The 13,631-nt window shown below is 49.5% G+C and overlaps 1 long non-coding RNA gene across 1 annotated transcript; it reads left to right on the top strand.

Moving 5' to 3' along the window:
- The first annotated feature begins 210 nt into the window (after window positions 1-210).
- LOC138753167 (uncharacterized) lies at window positions 211-3,311 on the top strand. Its single transcript, XR_011351017.1, has 3 exons — window positions 211-299; window positions 2,158-2,262; window positions 2,364-3,311. It is a non-coding gene; the product is annotated as an uncharacterized lncRNA (long non-coding RNA).
- The last annotated feature ends 10,320 nt before the right edge of the window (window positions 3,312-13,631 follow it).

Here is a 13,631-nt window from a genome sequence, read left to right as displayed (position 1 = left end):
GCTTCTTAATTGTGTCGGAGGTTTGGATCTGGCGCTCGGGTTGCCGATGGATAGAAAAGGTCTGTGCAGCTGTAGGAGCACTGGAGGTGAACCTATGAACACTGCGACTCTGAAGAGACTCTCTTTTGCTTCTCTTGTTTTCGTACTGTAAGGGGTGCTGGACAAAACTAATGGTGACTCTTTGCCTTACAGCAGTCAGAAGGCAATTTCATGTACTATTACATGTTCTGTACTATTACATGACAATAAACTTGAATGTCTAAGCCCAGTCCATGGACTTCATCAAACCTGTGACTCAGGTAAGGGTCCGCTTTTCTGCATAACTTCATTCAAAGAAATCTAGAAACGACTTGAAATGCCTGCTCCAGTCCCACAGTGGCCCCCTGTGCATTGAGTACAGGAGCAGGGATGTCACGTTGCAACTCTACCAGATGCTGGAGAGACAACACTTGGGAGGATTGTGTGCCATTCTGGTTGTCTAGCTAGAGAAAAGATATAATTTAAGCAAGAAAAGGTGCAGAAAAGATTCACGAGAATGTTACCGGGTCTGGTTGGCTTGAGTTTGAGTTGGCTGAGCCTTTTCTCAAGTGCAGAACGCTGAGAAATATAGAGGTATATATCATGAGGCATAGCCTTTTTGCCAGGATAGGGTCTTGGTCATAGGTTTGAGATGAGAGGGAGCTTTAAACAGCCTGTTAAAGGAGCCAACGGTGTTTTATTTAAAGTCCTGCAACCATGGGATCTGGGCCTAAGATGGTGGAGCCTGTGTTTGGCAGCGGCCATAAGGGATTGCAGAATCTGGAGAAGCAGGAGACTGGTGCAGGGCACCAATAACAGGGAGAATACCTTCATTGAGAAGAAGCAGAGGAGATGACCCTAGGGACGGTGTCCAAGGTGGTGGACCACCGATGGGCTCTGCAGTTGAAGGACAAACACAGGTGACGAGCTGTTGTTGACTTGCTGGCGAAGAACCCACACAGGTTGCAGTCTGCTGGCGATTTGCGATGTTTTGAACTGAACGTGAGTCTTGTGCGGCTTCAGAGCTGCAGGAGCACTGGAGACAAATCCACAGACACGGTGACTCTGGGGGGGGGGGGGGTCTCTTTTGCCTCTTTCTCTGACTGTAAGGGATGCTGGGCAATGCTAGAGGTGAATCTTTGCCTTCAGCAGACTAAAGGCAACTATTTAATATTACATTTTTAATACATGACAATATTATCTGATCTGAAAGATTTAAAAGGTCATAAGGGGCACCTTTTTCACATGGAGGGTAGTGGATATTTGGAATGAGCTGCTATAAGAAGCAGTAGAGGGTCAAAAGATGATTGTGGAGAGGGAAAGTTCATGACCTGAGTGCAGGCAAATGGGACTAGTTTGGTCTGCTTGAAAGTTGGATCATGGGGGCCTTTTTCTTCAGGGGAACTCTTAACTTCAAGAGAGCCCCTGAACACCCAGGTACTCTTGGAAAAGGGTCAGGCAGTTGGCCTACTGCTGCAACTGGTCATTGGCAACCTTGTCCAGGCCCAGGAAAATCTGATGAGGAGAATCCCCAGCTGATTACTCGCTCATCCCCCATATACGGTCTGCCTAAAGATTAGGGGCTGAAGTGCAAATGGAACTTGAGAAGCAGCCCTTCAAATCAACCAGGAGCTGCAATTTTTCACCGTCCTAATATGTGGATTCTTCCTGGACGCAGAAGAGGTAGATAGGTGGGGAGGCTGTGAACCAGCTTCAAAACATGCAACACACTAATGCTCTGTACAACAATCTCCACCCAGGTTCTGTTGAAATGGGGAAGGATTCTTTATGGAATTCTGGGATTCCAGTCCTCCCTGAGCAACTCTCATGGAGCTCTACAGCAGAGAAATAGTCTTTTGGCCCATCTTGTCCATGTTGACCAAGCTGGACCCATTTACCCATGTTCAGTCCATATCCTTCCAAACCTTTTGAAGATTACAATTGTTCACACACTCACCACCCTCTGTGTGAAGACGGTGTCCCTCTGTGTGAAGACGGTGTCCCTCTGTGTGAAGACGGTGTCCCTCTGGTCCCCTTTATACACTCACCCTCTCACCTTAAATCTATGCCCCTTAGATTCCCTTCCCCTGGGAAAATACGTATGTCTATTTACCATAGGTTGTGTTTTTTCATTAATAGGGTCTCTTCCCTCCTTTCCACCAACAAAGGATGTTGAAGGAAATGGCACACCACCTTCCTCCAAATACAGTCTGAAGTTCTGCAGCTGGCACAGATTGAGTTTAGGTACTCCCAATTAGCAGACCTCTCTAGTATGCAGATGAAACTTCTCTAACAAACCAGTTTTCTACTACGTTCTAACCCTCTCTTTTGCCTTTTGTTCCCAGGCCTTGTTTCTTTAGAATAGTGCAACACAGTATGGACCTTTCGACCCACAATGTTGTGATGACCAACGTGTTACTTTTTTTGTTCTTGCTTTAAATTACTTTGTTTGCCATGTTAACAAGATTTAAGTTTAAATGTTATTCCCTCATTCCAAGATGCTCTCCAGCCTCTGCAGTGCTTATTGGTCCTGGAAATGTTAAGTTCAAGTTTACTATCATTCAATTGTACAAGAACAACCTGACAAAACAGCGTTCTCCAGTCCTCAGTGCAAAAACATGCAAACACATATAGACAAATGATCTGGGAATCCAGATAAGTAATTCCCTAAAAGTGGTGCCACAGGTGGATAGGGTTGGAAAGAGCTTTTGGCATATTGGCCTTCATAAATCAAAGTAATGAGTATTGGAGTTGAGATGTTATGTTAAAATTGTATAAGACATTGGAGAGGCCAAATATGGAGTATTGTGTGAAATTTTGATCACAAACTACAGGAACGATATCAATAAGAAAGCTCTGTCTGCAACTGTGACAGGGATCCATTTCAGTTCTGCGTCCCACTCCTATACTCACATGAATGTCCATGACATCATGTTCTATCCCTCCAAGACCATACATTTCCATAGAACATTATTTTGGCCCATGCTGCCCAATTACATCCAATCAACCTACAACCCTGGTATGCTTTGAACAGTGGGAGGAAACCAGAGCACCCAGATGAAACCCACGAAGACATGGGGAGAATGTACAAACTCCTTACCGAAGTGTGGGATTCACAGACCAGTCCCGATCGCTGGTGCTGTATCTGCGTTGCGCTCACCATGCCTACCTTTCACACCTAAGATTATATTGAATAAAAATGATTTAATCTCCCACATTTATTTCAAAAAGTCTTAATTTATAAGTTTCAAAGTTGCATGTTCAGCTCCAGATACCCTGCTAGTGGAGCAGAGGGGCTTTTAATACAGTATTAACAATTGTCCGGCAGTATGGACCGACCTAGGAGGGGAGGCAGGCCCCTCCAGCCCGGGTAAGAAACCTGCATAGGAGAAGGCCACTCCGATATAAAACCTACGACCCAAGGACCTCGCTGCCACGTCCCAGCTTGCTTGGCCACGGCACACGAACCATGGGTGTAAAGGGTGGGGCCAGTACTGCGCGCACTGCACTCCACCTAAAAGCTCCTTTGCGCAGGCCCGAGGACAGGTCCACGTCCTCCCCCTCCACGTCCTCCCCCTCAAAAGATGCTCACAAACTCAAGCTAGCATGCTGGAACATCAGAACCATGCTAGACAAGACTGACAGCCACCGACCTGAACGTCGGTCTGCCCTCATTGCACATGAACTCCTCAGACTTGACATCGACATAGCCGCTCTCAGTGAAGTCCGCCTGGCAGATGTAGGCAGCCTCCAAGAACGCGGCGCGGGCTACACACTCTACTGGTCTGGCAAGCCTTCGGATGAACGACGCCTATCTGGTGTAGGCTTCATGGTCAAGAGCTTCATTGCCTCCAAACTCGAAAACCTTCCGACAGGCCTCTCGGACCGAATCATGTCCATGCGACTCCCACTTCAAAACAAGCGTCACATCACCCTCATCAGTGTCTATGCTCCAACCCTCCAGGCGGAACCAGCAGAAAAGAACAAGTTCTACACCGACCTGCGCAACCTCATCCAACGTACCCCTACAGCCGACAAGGTTGTCATCCTGGGCGACTTCAACGCTCGTGTCGGCAAAGACTCAGAAACCTGGCCAGGAATCCTGGGCAAGCATGGCGTCGGCAAGTGCAACGACAATGGGCGCCTCCTGTTGGAGCTCTGCGCAGAACAGCGGCTTGTCATTACAAACACCCTTTTTCAGCAGAGGGACAGCCTTAAGACCACCTGGATGCATCCCCGATCCAAACACTGGCACCTCCTGGACTACATCCTGGTGCGAGAAAGTGACAAACAAGATGTGCTCCACACCAGGGTCATGCCTAGCGCGGAATGCCACACTGACCACCGGCTGGTTCGCTGTAAGCTCAACCTTCACTTCAAGCCAAAGCCCAGGAACAATAAAGCCCCCAGAAAGAGGTTCAATGTTGGAAAACTGCAGTCAGACGAAGCGAGAGGAAACTTCCAGGCAAACCTCAAAGCAAAGCTCGACGTTGCAACCCGCCTCCCGGACCCGTCCCCTGAAACCCTCTGGGATCAGTTGAAGACTACCATACTGCAATCCACTGAAGAGGTACTGGGCTTCTCCTCCAGGAAAAACAAGGACTGGTTTGACGAAAACAGCCAGGAAATCCAGGAGCTGCTGGCAAAGAAGCGAGCTGCCCACCAGGCTCACCTTACAAAGCCGTCCTGTCCAGAGAAAAAACAAGCCTTCCGTCGCGCATGCAGCCATCTTCAGCGCAAACTCCGGGAGATCCAAAATGAGTGGTGGACTAGCCTCGCCAAACGAACACAGCTCAGCGCGGACATTGGCGACTTCAGGGGTTTCTACGAGGCTCTAAAGGCTGTGTACGGCCCCTCACCCCAAGTCCAAAGCCCGCTGCGCAGCTCAGACGGCAAAGTCCTCCTCAGCGACAAGATCTCCATCCTCAACCGATGGTCAGAACACTTCCAATCTCTTTTCAGTACCAACCGCTCAGTCCAAGATTCCGCCCTGCTCCAGCTCCCTCAACAGCCCCTAAGGCTAGAGCTGGATGAGGTTCCCACCCTGGATGAGACATATAAGGCAATCGAACAACTGAAAAGTGGCAAAGCAGCAGGTATGGATGGAATCCCCCCAGAAGTCTGGAAGGCTGGCGGCAAAACTCTGCATGCCAAACTGCATGAGTTTTTCAAGCTTTGTTGGGACCAAGGTAAACTGCCTCAGGATCTTCGTGATGCCACCATCATCACCCTGTACAAAAACAAAGGCGAGAAATCAGACTGCTCAAACTACAGGGGAATCACGTTGCCCTCCATTGCAGGCAAAATCTTCGCTAGGATTCTACTAAATAGAATAATACCTAGTGTCGCCGAGAATATTCTCCCAGAATCACAGTGCGGCTTTCGCGCAAACAGAGGAACCACTGACATGGTCTTTGCCCTCAGACAGCTCCAAGAAAAGTGCAGAGAACAAAACAAAGGACTCTACATCACCTTTGTTGACCTCACCAAAGCCTTCGACACCGTGAGCAGGAAAGGGCTTTGGCAAATACTAGAGCGCATCGGATGTCCCCCAAAGTTCCTCAACATGATTATCCAACTGCACGAAAACCAACAAGGTCGGGTCAGATACAGCAATGAGCTCTCTGAACCCTTCTCCATTAACAATGGCGTGAAGCAAGGCTGTGTTCTCGCACCAACCCTCTTTTCAATCTTCTTCAGCATGATGCTGAACCAAGCCATGAAAGACCCCAACAATGAAGACGCTGTTTACATCCGGTACCGCACGGATGGCAGTCTCTTCAATCTGAGGCGCCTGCAAGCTCACACCAAGACACAAGAGAAACTTGTCCGTGAACTACTCTTTGCAGATGATGCCGCTTTAGTTGCCCATTCAGAGCCAGCTCTTCAGCGCTTGACGTCCTGCTTTGCGGAAACTGCCAAAATGTTTGGCCTGGAAGTCAGCCTGAAGAAAACTGAGGTCCTCCATCAGCCAGCTCCCCACCATGACTACCAGCCCCCCCACATCTCCATCGGGCACACAAAACTCAAAACGGTCAACCAGTTTACCTATCTCGGCTGCACCATTTCATCAGATGCAAGGATCGACAATGAGATAGACAACAGACTCGCCAAGGCAAATAGCGCCTTTGGAAGACTACACAAAAGAGTCTGGAAAAACAACCAACTGAAAAACCTCACAAAGATAAGCGTATACAGAGCCGTTGTCATACCCACACTCCTGTTCGGCTCCGAATCATGGGTCCTCTACCGGCACCACCTACGGCTCCTAGAACGCTTCCACCAGCGTTGTCTCCGCTCCATCCTCAACATCCATTGGAGCACTCACACCCCTAACGTCGAGGTACTCGAGATGGCAGAGGTCGACAGCATCGAGTCCACGCTGCTGAAGATCCAGCTGCGCTGGATGGGTCACGTCTCCAGAATGGAGGACCATCGCCTTCCCAAGATCGTATTATATGGCGAGCTCTCCACTGGCCACCGTGACAGAGGTGCACCAAAGAAAAGGTACAAGGACTGCCTAAAGAAATCTCTTGGTGCCTGCCACATTGACCACCGCCAGTGGGCTGATAACGCCTCAAACCGTGCATCTTGGCGCCTCACAGTTTGGCGGGCAGCAGCCTCCTTTGAAGAAGACCGCAGAGCCCACCTCACTGACAAAAGGCAAAGGAGGAAAAACCCAACACCCAACCCCAACCAACCAATTTTCCCTTGCAACCGCTGCAATCGTGTCTGCCTGTCCCGCATCGGACTGGTCAGCCACAAACGAGCCTGCAGCTGACGTGGACTTTTTACCCCCTCCATAAATCTTCGTCCGCGAAGCCAAGCCAAAGAACAATTGGAGGAGGAACACCTGATTTTCCCTCTGGGCACTTTCCAGCCAGATAGCAGTAACATCAACTTCTCCAGTTTCAGCTAACCTGCTCTCCTTTCCCATAAGTTTTCCACCCCTTCCCTTTCTATTCACTTGGCCATCCCTCCTTCCCCTGCTTGCTGCTGTCCCCTCCCTCTCTTCTCCACCTATTATCTCCTGCCCCTATCCCCAACCCCTTACCTTTTTGTTCAAGCGCCAGCCAGCATTTTGTTCAGACCTTGACGAAAACAATACTTTGGAGCGGGTTGTGTACGAGCGCGGCAACAGGCTGAGAGCTCGAGTAACAACACATCGAGTTGATTTGAATTTCACGCTGCAGCCTTTAAGGCTGGGTCTGGTCCCGCATCTTGCGTTCCAGAACTTGTGTCATGCTGGCACAAGCACTCACGCACCTTTCCGGTCTGACCACGCGCGACAAGTGGGGCTGGTTCGCTGCTACAACTATGTGTGTTGCCACACAACACCCCCACCCCCGATCCAATACTGATGGTCTCACAATGTGTCAAAGGTAAGGTCTGCCAATGGAGAGGGGGAGACCGGCACTGGTTGTGACAAATCCAGATGGGCTGCTTTCAAATGGTCCAGTGCGAACAGTTCCTCCTTGCCCCCAAGGTCGAGTGTAAAGGTGGATGCATTTCTTTGTAGCACCTTCGGGGTGCCGAAGAGGAGTCCTGTGCGCGCCCCTTCGCACTAATACAGACTCACAGGAGGATAAGTCTGGGGGGAGGGGTAATTGCAAGTTGGCTGAGTGTGTCACGATGGTGGCAGTGGTGCAAGGGAGCCCAATTGGCCTCACAGTCTTTTTTTCAGGATTCAGATTTCTGATTTATTGTCAGAGTCCTTGACGTCACATACAACCCCGAGATTCTTTCTCCTGTGGGTAAGGCAGATTTGCCACTTAATAGTAGTGCAAAATAACTACACAACAGTGCATATGTAAACAAATCAAGAAATGGAAACAAACTGCAATACAGAGAGATTTTAAAAAAAACAAAGTGCACAAGTAAGAGTCCTTAAATAAGTCCCAGATTGAGTTTTATTGTTGAGGAGTCTGATGCTGGAGGGGTAGCAGCTGTCCCTGAACTTCCTGGTGCGAGTCTTGTGGCACCTAGACCTGTTGGTAGCACCAGTAACAGAGCGTGTGGATTCTTGATGATACCTACTGCTCTCTGATGGCAGCATTTCCCATAGAAGTTCACAATGGTAGGGATAGTTTTGCCTGTCATGTCCAGGGCAGTATCCACTGCCTTTTGCAGGACGTTATGTTCAGAGGTATCGGTGTCCCCATTACCCGACTGTGATGCAGCCAGTCAGCACACTTTCCACCACACATCCGTAGAAATTTGCCAGGGTTTCCGATGTGATACCAAAACTCCAGAGGAAGTAGAGGTACTGTTGTGCTTTCTTCATGATGCCATTAATGTGTTGGATCTGGGAAAGATCCTCTGAGAGACTGACTCCCAAGAACTTAAATATGATCACCCTCTCCACCTCTGATTCCCAAATGATCACTGAATTGTACTCCTCTGGTTTTCCCTTCCTTTTTAAATTTTTAAAAAATTTTTCACACTATGAACCATACAGACCAAAATACACACAAACATTTCCCTCTTGAATATACACAGTGTGGCCTCGCAGTCTCTTGAGGACAACTGCAGTGTTGGTGGTTTGGTTGGGTGCTGAAGGAAGGACCTGGCTCGGGACTGCAAGGGACTCGCCATAGACTAGTTCAGCTGATGAGGCTTTGAGGTCGTCCTTAGGTGCTGTGCATATCCCCAGGACAACCCAGGGCAGTTCGTCTCCCCAGTTGGGCTTCTCGAGAGCCGTGCCATTAGTGCTGATTTCAGGTGACAATGGAAGCGCTTGACCAGGCCGTTGGCCTGAAGATGGTAGGCCGTGGTGCAATGCAGTTGGGTGCCCAGGAGTTTGGAGAGCTCATTCCACAGGGCAGAGGTGAACTGGGTTCCTCGTTTGGTCGTTATGTGCGCTGGGAGACTGGCAAGGGCCCAACTAGGTCAAGGTGGACGTGTTGGAATCTACAGGTTGGAGCATCAAACTGCTGGGCTTGGTGCTTGGTGTATTGCTAGACCTTTCCAGTCTGTGCAGGTTTTCGCCCACTCTGTGATTTGCATAGGCTGTGCCAGACAAATTGGGAGGATACCAACTGTGCTGCTGTTCAGATGGAGGAGTGAAACAAACCGTGCATCGTGTCAAAGACCATTCTTCTCCATTGGACAGGGCCCAGCAGCTGGGGTTAGCCTATGGAGATGAGACAGAGGAGCATAATGCCATTGGCGTCAAGTGAGAAGTCCTGAGGCTGCAATCTTGTGACCACTATCCTGAAGCTGTGCATTTCAGGTTCATCTTGCTGGACACGAGCCAGATCATGGTAGTTGATGCCTTGTGATGAGGCATTGACTGCTGGCCTACAGTGTGCATCAGCAACAAGGTTTTGTTTTCCAGAGAGATGGAGGTGGTGAATTCAGAATCATTGGATAAGTGCCTCTGCTGTCAGGCAGACCATGGGTCGGAGGACTTGGAGAAGGCGAAATTGAGTGGCTTGTGATCCGTGTAGACAGTGAATGGCCATCCCTCCAGGAAGACACAGAAATGAGGGATGGCCAGGTAGAGGGCCAGCAGCTCCCTGTCGAACGTGCTGTACTTCAGTTCAGGCAGTCGCAGATGGCGACTGATAAAAGGCGAGAGGTCTCCATGAGTCATTCACGAACTGTTCCAGGACAGTGCCAACTGCCGTGTTGGATGCATCAACAGTGAGGGCCGTCGGTACGTCTATTCGTGGGTAGACTAGCATCATTATATGGGCCAGAGCCTCCTTGGTCTCCTTGAAAGCATGTGGGCTACATCCGTCCACGTGAGCTCCTTCATCAAGCCCATCATTAGAGTGAAGAGGGTGCATAATCCTGGCTGCCCCTGGGATAAGCCTGTGGTAAAAATTCACCATGCCCACGAACTCTTGTACACTCTTCAGGGTTGTTGGTCTGGTGAACTGTCGTATGGCCTCCACTTTGTCAGGTAGAGGGGTGGCACCATCTTTGGTAATCTTGTGGCCCAGAAAATTAATTTCCTCGAGGCTGAACTGGCACTTCACTGGATTAATGGTGAGGCTGAACTGTGCGAGGAGGTTGAAAAGCTGGTGCAGGTGTGTCATGTGCTCCTCAGGCATCTTGCTGGCTACCAGGAAATCGTCAAGGTAGATGAAAAGGAAGGGCAAGACTCTGTCAACTGTGCCCATGAGGTGCTGGAAAGTCTGGGCCACATTCTTCAAGCCGAAGGGCATGCTGAGGAACTCGAAAAAGCTGAAAGGGGTTATGATAGCAGTCTGCTGGACATCGTCTGGGTGCACAGGGATCTGAAGGTATCCCCGGATCGAGTCGACCTTAAAGAAAAGCTTCACGCCATGGAGGAACGCCATGAAATCCTTGACATGGTTAATGTGATAGCGGCCATTGTCACATCATTGAGGTGTCTGTATTCTCCACAGGGTCTCCAGCTGCTGTTGGACTTTTGTACCAAGTGGAGAGGTAAGGCCCATGGGCTGTCAGACAGCAGATGATGCCGAATTCTTCCATGCATTTAAACCCTTCTTTAGCGAGTTGAGTTTGTCTAGGGCTAGGTGACGGACTCGCGAATGCAATGGCGGGACAGTAGTCACGATGTGGTGCTGAATGCCATGCTTCGGCATGACGGCGGTGAACTGGGAGCACAGAATGGTGGGAAAACTAGCGAGGAGGCAGCTGATTTGGCTGTGTGGTCTCCACGGAGCGAGCTGGGTGGACGGCTTGTTGGACGTGCCAAGGGGCACCATCTAGAAAGTCTCTGTGTGGACTATTTGTCTGCCCTGGAGGTAGGGAGTGTGCCCTTAGAAAATCTGCACCTAATAGAGGCTTGTCCACCAAAGCCAGCAGAAATGACCAATTGAAGTTGGTCTTGCTGAAATGTACAGGAATTTGCCTCACCGAAAGTTTTAATGGAGGTGTTGTTGGCTGCACGCAGGAGGGGCCGTGAGGTCTCATGCGTGTTTTGAGTGACTTAGGGGGAAATGATGCTCATCTTTGCACCCATGTCCAAAAGGAACCTGCGGCCCAAGATCCTGTCCCAGACGTGGAGAAGGCTAGTTGGCCAGTCGCTGCAGCCACTAATGACAGCTGGCCCTGTCATTTACCAGAAACGAGCATGGCTGGTGGAACCTGCACGCTGATGTTCCCCAACGCTGATGGTAGAACCACCATTTTGAGTTAGATCTTTCTGTTTCCTGGCAGGGCAGGGCCTGTTCATGTGGTGGACTGGACTTGGGCATTGCCCTTAGAGACGGCCAGTAAAACAGTGGACTGAATCTATGGTCTTGCACTTGGAACAGTAGAGAACGTCAACTCGTGCCACATCCTTGCATGGGTTGCTGAAATCAGTGTCGGCCAATAGGAGTCTGATGCCTTCGGGGAAAGCATGCTTGAACATGAGGCAGGGCTTGTGCCCTTCTGCCAGGGTGAGCATTTCGTCCATGAGGGCAGATGGGGTCCTATTACCCAGGCTACCCAAGTGAAGGAGCCTGCAGCCCTCTCATGTCGTGAAAGCTAATGAGGAGGTTATTAAGAGCCACGTATTTACCTTCCTTTGGCGGTGCCTGGATGAGATCATCAACCCGTGAGGTGGCTTCCTTGTCGAGTAAGCTGATGATGTAAAAGTATCTCATCGAATCTGAGGTTATCTGTTTGTACTGGAACTGGGCCTCTGCTTGGCCAAACCAAGTGTGGGACTTGTTTGTCCAGAATGTGGACAGATTCAACACAATGGCGCCTACATCTGGAGGTTCCATTGTACTGAGTCTTTAGGACATGGAGACTCATCGGGTCACCAGTGTAGCGGGTTGTGTGTGAGCGCAGTGAAGACTGAGACAACAGGGTGAGAGCATGAGTAACACAACTGCTTTACTTTGAATTCCATGCTGCAGTCTTTAAGGCTGCATCGGGCCCGCACCTCACGTGCCGGAAATTGCGTCGCACTGACGCAATCACGCACATGCCCTTCTGGTCTGGACTGGAAGAGAAGGTCCCTCAGCACAACCTTCTTTGTCACAGCTGCTGCGCTGCAACTATGTGCATCGCCAAACTTATTTATTTTCTTATAAATAAACTTGTCCTGCATATATGTATTATTTGTCAGTATGTGTGTTATGTCTGGTTGTGTGTCTGCATGTTTTTGCACCAAGTACTGGAGATTGCTGTTTCATCGGGTTGTACTTGTTCAATCAGATGTCAATAAACTTGAAATGTTGCTGCTGTGCAGTGTTTATCAAGCCCCTCTTCCCAAGGATTGAAGAACCCACACTATAGGCCTGTATTTCCTGGTGAACAGGGGCCCAGTCTCTGCCACAAGCTGAGCACACATTACCCAGCAATGAGGCAACCTTCTCCCAACACCAGACTTCAAACCATCCATAGAGGCAGTCATGGATAGTCACGCACCACAGAAACAGGCCGTTCAGTACATCATGTCCATGCTGACCATTTTGCCCCATCCACATTAATCCCAATTGCCTGAATTACAGTTATGTCCATCTACCCCTTCATGCCTAAGTATTTAAATGAAGTAAAAACATAATGCTGGAGAAACTCATAAGGTCAAACAGTGTACATTATATAGCAAAGAAAGGTACATAACCAACATTTCAGGCTTGAGCCGTTCATCAAGGTGTGAACAAAATGTAGAAAGGCATTTTTATCAAGATGCCTGCCTACATTTTGCCCATACCTTGATGATGGGCTCAGTCCCGAAACCTTCATCATGGCGCCCATCTACATTTTGCTCCTACCTTGACAGAACCATAGTACACTATAGCATAGAAAGAGGCCCCTCCAGCCCTTATAGTCTCTGCCGAACCATTTTTTTTGTATAACCCCTCTGACTTGCAGCCAGTCTTTAGCCCTCCATACCTCTCCCATCCATTTATCTGTCCAAATTCTTAAATGTTAAAATTGAGCCCACATTCGTCACCTCGGCTGGTAGCTTGTTGCACTCCCAACACTCTCTGTGTGAAGTTCCCCCTTAACATTTCCCCTTTTACCCTTAACCCATGACCTCTGGTTTGTATCTCGCCCACCCTCAGTGGAAAAAGCCCATCTACATTGACTCTGTCTCTCTCCCCCTCATAATGCACCCAATGAACCGGCCTCCACAACCGCCTGTGGCCACAGATTCACCACCCTCTGGCTGAAGAAATCCCTCCGCATCTCTGTTCTGAGCCGAAGCTCTTTTAACCAGCTGAGACAGGCCGTTCTCCCCGTCCACTGATCAGACCCTTGACTTCCCTCATCCCTTCATCGTACTGGGATCACTAGTATTGCTCAACTGCAACACTTCTCATCTGAAGCGTTGAGAGGCAAACTACTACATCAGCCGGCCTCCACCACCCAGGTGCCTGCGAGTAATCGATGAAGGAGTGATTCCTCAGGGGAGAGATGTGTTTTCAGGTGAAGATTGAGAAGGCGGACGACTCTGGCTCTGGCAGCATCGGCAGAGAGGAATGGTCAGTCAACCTGTTGGGTCAAGTCTTGGAGAAAGTCAGCAGGTCAAACAGTGTCCTTTATATAGCAAAGATAACGATGCAGAACCAACGCTTCAGGTTTGAGCCCCTCTTCAAGGTGAGGAAAAATGTTGACAGGCGCCCATGGAGATTGTGGAAGAGCCAGCATCACTCACTTAAATACCACCGCGGAGGGGC

Source organism: Narcine bancroftii, chromosome 2, assembly GCF_036971445.1.
Source record: "Narcine bancroftii isolate sNarBan1 chromosome 2, sNarBan1.hap1, whole genome shotgun sequence".
NCBI lineage: Eukaryota > Metazoa > Chordata > Chondrichthyes > Torpediniformes > Narcinidae > Narcine > Narcine bancroftii.
The sequence above is the reverse complement of the archived record's forward strand: the minus strand, read 5'-3'. Positions and strand labels throughout refer to the sequence as shown.